The sequence below is a fragment of the Poecilia formosa genome, unplaced genomic scaffold (assembly GCF_000485575.1).
Source record: "Poecilia formosa unplaced genomic scaffold, Poecilia_formosa-5.1.2 Scaffold336, whole genome shotgun sequence".
NCBI lineage: Eukaryota > Metazoa > Chordata > Actinopteri > Cyprinodontiformes > Poeciliidae > Poecilia > Poecilia formosa.
The window spans coordinates 141,492-153,792 of NW_006800275.1; positions in this window are offsets into that span (position 1 = coordinate 141,492).

The following is a 12,301-nucleotide window of genomic DNA, read 5'->3' on the forward strand; positions in this document are numbered from 1 at the left end:
AAACAAAACAAAACAAAACAAACAAAAAAAAAAAAAAAAGCCAAGTCCATTTCCCCAACAAAAAAAAGGATCCCGAACGCAGTCATGGGGAGAGAAAAAATATGCGAAAAGCTTCTCAAGAAATAAAAACACAAACTCGTCTTAAACAGCAAATCAGCTACGAGTGGTCCATTTCTCTTATCCGTCTTTTCTTTTCAGCACAATCCCGTTTGCTTCTGTGCTCTTTTCTTGTTTTTAGCTCTCTGCTTGCTTTCTCTCACGTCAGAGAACGTAGTAACCCGATTGGCTGAAGCTAGTCACGTGGGTTACACATAAATGCGACCCTTCAGAATAAGAGAATAACAATTTTAAGATCGATTAATTCCCTATTTATTTTCCTATTTATTTATTTCCTATCCATCTAATTTACTATTATTTTTATGAAGAGGCTATTTTAACCTGGGTTACACAGGCATGCACTTATACATCATTTTATTGAAGTCCAGAACCCAGAAGTTCTTGGCTTGCTTCATCCAGGAGCCTTGGGGATAAAAAGGCTTCATGATTGTATTTCAAAGGCAGATTTCAAGAACAACTCGGGCAAGAGTTTGGGTCAGGTGCTATTCCGGGATGTAGACGTGTGAAGGAATCTCCACGATGTCAGCAACACAGAGTAAGGATGCCTTAGTAGGTGTGTGTGTGTGTGTGTGGGTGTGTGTGTGTGTGTGCAAGTAAAAAGTAAAATGCTTGCTACCTTTCTGTGCACAATAATGTGCATTATCATTTGTGATAATTTTATTTATTTATTTATTTTTGTCATAGTACCCCCAAGAATTTAAAACTACTTTCACCCCTGAGTAAAAGTGTACCTGCTGAAAGCTGCGTTGCTGTGACTGTCAAGAAGTGCCAAAGGAAAAAGTAAGTCATCTGCATACATTAGTGTAAACTGTAGGGGTAGCTATTAAGATTCAGATTTCAGATAGGAAAGCTTATATAATTTTAATATTTCTGTATCTCACCAATGCCTCTATGTGCTATAATCTTTAGGAACTTGATTGATGTACGCGTCTCCTCATGGTGACCTCAACAAAGAGTTTTTTATTTAAAATTTTGTGGTAGGATCAATTGGGGCAACTATTCCTGAATGCTGTTTTCATCCTGTACACATAAAGCCAAATACTTAAAGCTTAATACTTACTTAATACTTACACTGCCAAACATTACACAACTTAGAGTTGTTATTTTTTTATTATTTGGCCTTATGTATTTTGACTTTATGTTCTAAAATTATTGTCATTTTGTTGTATTGCTTTAAGAGATTTTAGTTATTTATAGACTCACTTTTAGTTTCGAATGTGAATGCTGGTCATTTTGTCCTTTTCACTATTTGGGGAAAGGCCATTTGTGACCCTTGAACTGATTTTGTGCGGCCGCCTAATGCAGTTCAAGAAAGAACCAAATTTGGTGGTTGGTGCAGATGAACAGACTTTTTTGTAATCAAGGTAACATTGTTACTGGCAATTTTCTTACAATGGAATATGCTAAGCACAACACAAAGTATTGCTCTTTTTATTACCAAGCTTTTATAATAATCAGAACCAAGTTTTGTTTAACTGAGCCCAAATGAAATCGAAAACTAAATTCCTTTTGCTGAATACACCAAATGAGGAAAATCCTTTTAAAGTTTGGATCCACAATGAATAACATCCATTGTTTTTTTATTTTCTTGGCCCATAAGTACTTTTGACTGCATGATTTTGACAAAACGTTTGGACGCCCTTGGTTTAAAGTAAATTTCCATACATTTCTAAAGGAATGTTGCAATCTGACTGATTATAGGTTGTTCAGTGGTTGGAGCAGGACTCATAACACACCAGCATCATTACTTCCAACCATATTAACCGCAAAAGACTCCACTGCTGAAGGAAAACCACGTTGATCTTCAAAATAAAGTGTAATGGAAGGTTGAATTGTGATTTTAGGAAGTAATTCCACTGGTATGCTGCAGCAGGAAGCTGCTGATGTATGCAGTCCAGAAGGTCATCTTCGTTAACGTGCTGGTGCAATAATAAAGCTTTATCATGAACTGCTTTAGGTAATAGGTGAAAGTAAGATAGACTATAATCCTTCAAACATTTGAATGTTTCAAATCTGTAATGCTTCTGCAAACATGATTCTCTTGGTTGAGCGAGCAAGTTACAAAATAAACTGCACAGTGTGTGCTCATCAGAAGGTAATTTCATCTCGGCTTGTCTGCCAAACATGCTCTGACCTTGCAAAAAAAGAGAACATATTCAATAATGGAGTGGTTTATGGCTGCGAAGGCTAATGGGTGCATTTGTGACTTCAAAACTGAACAAGCGATGCCCCTTTTAATGATAAAATCTGCAGCGTTTCCACCAATTTGTGACATTAAAACCGTCAGCCTACAATTTATAGGTCCTTGTCAGGCTGTCAAGGAAACACTGTTCGTGTATGAAGCTCACTTGATCTCACAAAATCTTTTGTGTGAATTGTCTTAACATCATTATTTTCCCCTGAGCATGTCGCAAGTTTATTCAAACCTACTAACAATCTAAACAAGGCCAGCATCTTTTAGGCTGGAACAATGTTTTTGTAGGGAAATCTATTTACTTAAAATCAAGTGAATAGATTTCCTCAAAGAGTGGTACAGCACATAATTCCTGCAGATGTTCACATTATCACCAGACTGCAGTGAGATAGGGTTTCCTAACCCGTTCAAGGAATCATAATAGGTCACCTTCAGCAATGATCAACTGCTGCAAACATTAGTTTTTAGGAGAAGAAAAATAATTATCACTCTGCACCAAAGAATCACGTTATTTAGGGCTCTTGGTGATTGGGTTCCTCATCAGAATAAACTTTGTCAGGCTCTCCTTATCGCTTTAAAAATTGTATTTGTGCTTCAGGCATTAGATGTGTAGAACATTTAGATGTAAAATGCCTTCATGGGAATTTACCTCCGACTCTTTTTCTACACTTTGCTTCACACAGACGATTCTTGATGCTTGTTAATAGCAGTAAAAACAAGTTAAAGTTACTCACATGTTCTGAGTGAATGGTTTCTAATAAAAGTGTCCAGACATGACTTCAATGCCACCTGACAGTTACGTCTGGAACAATGAGGCTCTAAGATCGAAATGTTTTTGCAGTTTGAGTCTAAAGAGCATCTTTGCCTTGGAATTAGTTGCTTCGGGATTCTGCATCTGTTCATTAGTCCCATTGTAGAGACTGATTGAAAATGCATTAGTCAGCTGCTTGTACACACTCGGAGGCAGACTGTGTGAGGGTTTCTTTTTGTTTGCTCTATGAAAGACCCAGACACTTGTCAATTTATCAAACCTCTGTGTCCTACGTTAAATCTCTCTTGCCTCAAGCAAGTGATGATCCAATAAATCTGATAAAGTTTTGTCCGTGTGCTAATTGGATTTTGAGACCCCAACCGGCCCGTTTGTGACCTTTGGCATCTTTTGAGGGACTGGTACTGCAATTAGATAATTAATTATCCACCTTACCTTTCAGTCATGTTAATGTTGTCAAACATTAAAGTGAATGATACCAAAACTCAATTTTAAAGAAGTTATTACGCCAAAACGAGTCCAGTGCTGTGAGTAAATAAAACTGGACTGGTTTTGTTTACCATTCCAGTGTTATTTGTTTATATGAATTCTCACTTTGTTTTATTGGTCTTACTGGAAAAAATGTATAAAACAAACAGCGGCATAATCTGACATGGAAAACTTTACAAAAGCCAAACCTCTACTTTGAGCACATTTACTGACACATTTATTTAATTAAAAAAGATTAAGTTATCCAATTAAAACATTTTGGTAATTGGCTTGAACTTGATCAGTAATTAATTAATTAGTAGCCCTACATGTTATGGTTTGTTTGGAAAAAATACATTTTCAAATGAAAAAGTCGCCATTTTCTCTTAGCCACTCTTCAAAATGGCAAATACAAGCGAACATGGCATTCAAGTAATAAAGAAATGTCTTCTAAATGTTGCTATAAGAAAATAACTAACCTTCTACAAACATGTTGAGTGTAAAAAGGTTTATAGAGATCCAAAATGAAACCCAGTTATTGGGTCAGATGAGACTAAAATTCAGCATTTTAGTGATAAATGGTTCATGTGGGTCAAACTTTATTTACTCTTCACACCTCTGTCTGTCTGTGGTTTCCCTGATATTCATCCAGTTTAAATTTTACATTTAAGACTGAGAATTATTTTCATTTCCTAAGAAGTATTTTATTTTATTTTATTTTTTGGAGATTCTCAGTTTCTGTCTGATGCAGTGGAATATTATTACCCTTCAATATTCACCTGCTACAGCACTTGGCATTGTGATACCAGGGGTTTTTAAATATAAATATAAATCTTTGCCATCAGATTTATTCTGTATTTTCGGTGAACTGCTTCCCCAGAAACAAAATGAAATTTTCAGGCCCATCATTGATCTAAATCCTTTGGAAAACCTGTGAGGTAAGCTGAGAAAAAGAGCGAGAGCGGACCCAGGATAATCTGGAGGGGTGGTTCTCAATCTGAAGCACATGAGGCTCTAAAACTTTATTACTTCCTCAGAATGAAATAAAAACATAACTATTTAATTATTCTAGAGGTTTCAAGAGACTGGTGTTTGAGAAACTGTCCAAGTTCAGAGAAACGGCAGTAAAAGACTGAGAACATTGTATAAACTGTTAAATACTGCCTTCATGCATTATAATTAGTTTTTTTTTTTTTTTTTATAAAAACATTTTTTGGGACAAAAGTTTCCTCTGTCAGTAAAAATCACAGTTTGTTTCCACTTATGTAGTTTGACATTTCACACATTCTGGGAGTTTTTGTTATTTTGTTTTTTAAAGGGGTAGCGTCATGTGTTTTCCAGGCACATATTGATATTTTACAGCTTAATTAAGTAACTTTTACCTCCAGTTGTTATAAAAATGCTATATAGATGAAATATGACTTAAAAGAGATTTGACTTTGTAATGTAACACCTTTAGATTGGACCTGTCTCTTTAACCCTTTTTGACCTAATTTTCAAATCTACGCCTGGATATTTTTGCTTATTTTAATTGTTCACGGTTCTTTCAATGTTCTGTGAGTAAATGTATATTTGTCCATTTATCCATAACAACTGGAACCTTCAATATGTAGCAAGATATTTTTGCAAGAGCACGCCTCAGATTAGTTTCACTCCCTGCTACTGTTGGGTGAATTTACAGTAGAAACCTGATATCGGCTAGAAAGCACAACGTCTCCCGATTCAGAAGCAGCTGGAACTTTTCAGACAGCACACCGTGTGGCAGAATTATGGTACTGCAGATTTGGCTGGATTGTTGCCGCTACGTTTCATCTGGAATGGTTAAAAACTCCAGCTTCAGGAAGTCATAACAACATGGCTCCTCTATTAACACTTTAACGATGTTTTTTACCAGCATGTCTCGTATAACGAGCTCAGCAGATGCAAAGCCCCACCAGGTGTTTGCTGATTGCTGCTGGCTAGTCTGAAGGAGCCGAATAGGGGTGGCAGAAACTTGTAACGACTGAGGAGGAGTTTCGTCTTGAAGGCGGAGCTAGGTCCACCCAGCCGTGTTTTACAGCTGAATGGTTGCCATGGAGATTAAATGTTTTCTTAAATATGGATGAAAGAATGGAGGGAACACTCCAGGTGTGTTTTTGATGAGGAAGTAACATGATGTAATTCTAAAAAAAAGTTGGTTTTAAATGATACTGCCCCTTTAAACGGCTTTCTAATTCTTCTGATGAGTCAGGAAAAGTTGACTGAACTTTAACTGCTCCGCTCTGGGGCAGCAGGCGGTGCTTTTTAAAGAAGAGGGTTTTTTGGAATCGTAAACAGGTTTTCAAGACGGAGAAGAAAAAACACAATGGCCCCTTTAACGCTTCTGAGGTGAATCTTCCGGTGAAAAATGGGAAGCATGGTGGCAATCTCTGAAATCCAGCAGGCAGCTGTGTGAGGAATTTTGAGCCTTTCACTGAAGTGCATCCAGATGGTCGTCGCTCTCCCCCAGCAGGAATGCACTGTTCTCACACATGCACCCAAATAGTACAAAAAAACCTCTGGGTTTAAAAACATGTATGTCACCCCCGTCAAAAAAATGTTTTCCTGATTTGCTCTAAATTAGAGAAATCCTCATTTTCAGCCAGGCTGGGTTTAAAATATTAAAATAAGAGTTTGAGGCCACATCAGCGTGATCCAGCCTGTGTGGCTGACACATTCAGCTTTACTGGTTCGCGGCTGTAAATATGAAGCCTGCTCCAAAACTGATAAACTCTGTCCACCGCTAGTGTTTACACAAGGTTTAAGCCTTGACATATGTTTTGGAAATGAACATCTGCTGAGGCTGGCGATAATCCTATAGGCAGCCCATTAAACACCAGAGGTTCCCAGATAAGATATACAGTATCCCCGCATCCCCACTCTGCTGCTATCATCTTGACACTGAATTCCCATTACATGCATGAGGCTGAACTCTTAAGCTGTCTGTGGCTAATGCTACTTATCTGGTCTGAAACATTAAGCAAGATCTTTTCCGAGGTTAAATTCACACTGATGACAGCTTTAATCATTTCACTTAATCTTATAAATGTTTCTCTCATTTAGAAATCCAGCAGATGGAATTTTGGGGAGACAAAAGCAGATATCCTGAGTTCAGTTTCCTCTAAATCGTTGAGCCCATCTCTGGATTTCAGAGATAGATAATGCGACCCGTGTTTTTATTTTATTCTGCGGTGTTTTATGCGCTCCTAAAGCCGCCACTAACTATGTGATAATGACTGCGCATCTCATTGCACTGACCTTACAACTTTTATACGTCGACATAAAGGCAGCAGCTGCTGGGAGGAGAAGGCATAAAGTTGGTCTGATTTAATATTTTTCTTAAATTACAAGGACAATTTCTCACGAAGCAAATAAACAGCGTATTCAGAGTTTGATTTTAAAGTTTGAGGATAAAACTACAATTTATTACTATACGAGTGAGTCTCCATGAATTTTAATTTAATCAAAAAAGTTGTTTTATTGGAGTAATTCAATTTAAAGAGCGGAGCTTGTGTATTACACACATTCAATACACTTGGGTAATATTTTGATGAGTGTAGCTAATAATAAATACTGTATCAACAATCAAAAACAATCAGGGGTGACTGCTGACTTGATTAATTGTTCAGCTAAGCAGCCGTTGACTTTCCAGAAACAGCTGTATCTAAATGTATTGGCGGAAGGTTTAGTGGAAGGAAAAAGTGGGATGTAAAAGGTTCACTTGCATAAGTAAACCTTTTACACTCTTGTTAAAAAGACTAACTTTTCACAACGTGCTGTATCCAAATATAATATTAGAACATTTAGTGGAAGGAAAAAGAGGTGTGTGATAGAATCACCAGCAAGAGCGATTATGTGCTTTACGTTATTTGTAGTCATTCTGGTGTCAAACTCAAGGCCCGGGGGCCAAATCTGGCCCACTATAGCTTTTTATGTGGGCCTCTAGATTCCAAATTACATCATTAAGTCCTTCCAGTTTTTCACAAACCTGCAAAATTCACACAAAATCAACAAACCTCCACATTTTTTCAGATTTTACTGCAAATTTTCTCAAAACTGGTCAAAAACTTTGAGTTTAAGTGACTGCTGCCTCAGCCGTACTTGATTTTCCGTAATTGATACGAGTAATAAGAATTTATATTTAACATCATACATTAGTGCGAATATCAAAAAAATTCCTTTCAAACATTTCTAGATTGGTACCACAAAATCTGTAATTTTGATTGCAAAAAAACACTAAAACAATCACAAAATCCTGGAGGAACGGCTATTTATTGATATTTTAACAGCTGAATTGGTTTTATCAATATATTCTCTGTATTTCTGCCTCTGATGCCTTTTTCTTTTTATAATCCTGGATAAATGCGGATCTGTTGAACGGTTTTTGCTTCCTTCCTGGTTTATTTTGACTTTTCCTCATCGAACCTGCACCTGTACATATTTCTCATTCTGAGGCTGTGTCTAAAGCGCATATCTTTATTTTATTTCACTTTAATGAAACATCCTTTGCTCAGAAGCGTTAATGACGGCTCCACATTCAGTCAGAGAGATATTTAAGTAGTAATAATGTGAACGCAGCCTCATCCTCCAGTGACAAGAGCATTGTAGGTGTGCTTCACGACTCTGACATTTCTGTGTGGACCTGGAGAAATGTTAAGACATGAAAGCATACATGAACAGGATTATTATCCGTGGGCGGAGAAGGAACGAGCTGACAGAGGAGAAGGTGACAACAAAAGCAGCTTTACGATGGAGCGATGTTGGCTGTCCAGCTTTGTCCATGACGCCTGACAGTCACAACAACGCTGCGTTCACGCCACTTCAACGAGACATATCAATTTATTATGACGTGCATTTCAGCACAGACAGGGAGATATTTGCACACAACAAGCAATTATAGTCAGAACTTATTAGCACATATCGAGAAAAGATGTGAATGGCTTTAAATAAATCTCGTTATATAAAATAAGAAGGAGCTGTGGTTGCTTTGGAAAAGTACAATTAATTTTAAGCACACCACATTTTACATTATTATACTGGTACAAACTGAAATGTTGTCTCCAGTTAGTGGAAAATATTAAATCAAAATATGTGATATTTTGAAACTCTTTTCAAAAATTTTGTTTTTAATAAAACTAATACTGTTGGTAATGCATATAATATATGTGAGAAAATTGTGTTTTTCTGTCATTTTGAGCTCCAAATGGCGCAATGTGTTCAACAAAGCTTGTGTACGAACAAGAGGTCTCACTTCGACATAAATTAGAGGGGATGTTTCTGAGTCTGATGCATTTTTGTCTAAAACAAGCTTGTTTTTCATTCAGTGAAAGTAGATGAAGTAAGTAGACTATCCAGAAATTTCACTGAAGTAAGAATGTTAATACATCATGTGTTTATTGCGCAAGTATATCTTTTTTTTTATTATTATTTATTATCAGGCATAATGATCAGTAAATTTATTTTTATTATTTACAATTCATAATTGTGTGATTTTTAAATGTATTTTGATATTTAAAGTAGTTTAAGATTATGTTATATAATATTCTGTGCAATTTGTTATTGATGATTTGTTATTTTAGCAGTGTTCCACAGGATTTTAATGTTAGATGAGATCTGCTGCTCTTTAAATGCAGTAGATGCATTGACTTTTCTAAAGTGTAGCAGCTATAAATAATTGTGATTTTAGTGTTAAGCAATATAACTGTAGTGATAATGTTCTTATGATTGAGCAGCCCAACAATGTTGCATCATTTAATGTTTTAATGGTTCATAGATATTGTTTTCTGTCTAGTTTGCATGCAAAGTTACATCCCAACTCAACAGGCATGTATCTCAAATATTTATTTTTCTATAACTAAGGGGATTTAGCATAATCTTTAATATAAAGTAAATATTTTTCTCCCTTTTCTGCCCATTACTAAAAAGTAATTTCATTTCTTTAATGTTTTGGCTAAAATTGGCCTAAAATAAAATTAAACCCACAAAATGTGGTTTGTCTCAACTACTCTTCTTCCCAGCAGGGCCAGGTTAGAAATGTTTAATCGCCATTTAATTTGACATAGTGAACTTGTGAGGAAAACAGTTTATGTTTCAAGCTGCCAGGCATATGTGAGGCCGGTATTCTCTCTGTTAAATCTGCGTTTTGGTCTCTACTAGCCCCCTGGGAAACACGTGGCACTTCGCTGAGCGCCGCCTCGCTGTGCTCACCAACTAGTTGTAGAGTTTGTCTCTGCGCTGTTTGCTGCTCCTGCTCTGTGTTTGAGCTCTGGGAGCTAAAATTAGTGGTGGAGAAAGAAACAACCCACGTAGTTCAACAATGAACTGCCTCACTACCAAAGCTGAGAGCTGCTAAATGTTTACGTTGTTCTGAAAATCTGCTTAATTTTAGGGTTGGATAGAGTTCTGAAGTTATGCTGGTTTTTATTTGCTGTAAATCACTATCAGCTAAAAACGATAGAGAGAAATATTGCTGATGTTCTGAATGGCTTTTTAGTGATTGTTTTAATCATTTAGTTCAGTTCAGGTCAGTTCTGTGGCGTCCAAACCTTTTGCACTGAGGGTCAAAATCCCCAAGCTGAAAGTATTCAGGGGCCAAAAAAAATGTTTTTTCCCCTTCTCAATTAAAAACACAAAATATTTTAGAATATTATTGTGAATTCTTTCTCTTTTGCCTGCATAACAATAAATAAAACATGTAGTATGTTAAGTCTGCTTTAATGTTTAGAGTTATTTAGCTTTTTGACTTATTTTCCATTTTTAGGTCTATACATTGTTTTTAGTTTATTCCCAGAGACGAAAGTAAGAATTTTCTTTTACAAGCTTTGGTGAATTTAACCAAATGAAACCAGATATTTTCATACACTACAAAATTTAATGAACCTTTTTTTCTGACTGTCTCATATTAAATCATTCTATAATTTTGTTTTTTTACAGGAGGAACAGTATTTTCCTTTATTAAATACAAGATTTTGACTCAGATTAATTTTGTCAGTACTTGGTAGCATTGCCTTTTAAACTGTATGACTTGGGTAAAATGTTTTGCCTGCTAGCCGTTAGCCTAGCACCTCGGTAAACATGAAAATAGCATTAGCACGACCCGGATGTAAGCCCTTAGGCAGATATGTGGGTTCAGACATATTTATACTGGTTACAGAAACATGTCTGAAGACCTGCATTGTTGCACATGAATGTCTTTATGTTGTGTACATTGAAAATAAACGTGTGAAATAGGAAATTAGTAAGTGAAACAGCAAGCCTCAGTCGTTTATCTTTATATCTAGATTAGGGACACGGTCAGTCAAACGGAAATTGGAAATGTGACAAGGCATGTAAGTTGGAGGAGGAAAATGATTCTCTTTAATTTCAGTCACTAGAGCGACTCAGATTCACTGAATCATTGCTTTTAACCACCTGCAGAAAAAAACCCCATTGTCCCTTTGGATTCAGGGATGAAAATGAACTAGTTTATTAACTGTCTTCTTTGAAGAAAAGACATATAGTCATTTATCCATCCATCCATCCATTTTCTGAACACCCTTGTCCCTCAGTGGGGTCGGGAGGGGTGCTGGTGCCTATCTCCAGCTAACGTTCCGGGCGAGAGGCGGGGTACATCCTGGACAGGTCGCCAGTCTGTCGCAGTATAGTCATTTAAAGAGTACTTTTTTCCAAAAACTCCAACTTTAACCGTCATTTATCACATTAACAATGCCTAAACTGTATTTTAAATAATTTTATCTTATTTTAATTAAAGAAAATGGAAATTTTCATTAAAAAATTTGGATATTTCAAAGTGACCCAAAACTTTTGAGAGGTAGTATAAACCCAAAATCTGTTGCAAGACACGCATCATCCAGTCTCATTGAGTTTGAGTTATTTTTCAAGAAGACAGGGTATTTTTTTGTGTACACGAGAAGAAAATGAGTTAATATTTGAATAATTAAAATCTCTTTGAGAGAAAATTTATCCATATCCACCCTGTGTCTAAGAAAAGCCAACAGTGATTGATTTTTTTTCCTTCTTCTTCTGTTACTTGCTATTTTCTGTTGCCAGTGGCGTCCCCAAATGGTGGGCAGGGGGGGCCAAACCCACTCCTGGAAAAATCCTGGAGAGGAGGCAAAGGAACTCAATTCTTTTATAAATCTGTCTCATATTATACTGTCAGAAAATAATCTGACTATATTCCTAAATTCAGCTCTCTTCTTGTCTGGGAGAGGAGTAACTACTCCATTTCTGATTGATTAACCAATCAGAAGTAGGGTTGGAGTAATGCAAGAAATATATAATTTTCACGAGAGAAATTGCAGTGCTGCATTTTTGAAAAGTATTTTAAAATTTGAAAAATAATGTCAAAAACGTCTTACCTGAAGAAAAACAGTGAAAGTTCATAGATCAAGAACAAGGTTGATTACTGTGTCAAACATAGCGGAGATGAGATGATCTAGTAGCTTACATGATCATCTCAAGGCCTTTTATGTGCCGTTTTAAGCACACGTCAGTCGGCTTTTAAAACTACATATAAATAGTTGGTAGGTAAAAGCAACACTGTAAAAAATATTTAGAAATAGGTCCTTAGCAAGTGTATTTTCATTAACAACATACAACCAAAATATTAGTGAAACAATAAGCTGAAAACGTAGGAATTACAGAAGTTCAGTTTTCAAATTGGGAGAAGGTTTTAAGGATTAATAAGTGTTGTCAAAAAAGATTTTTATCTGTCATTTTAAAAATAATGACTT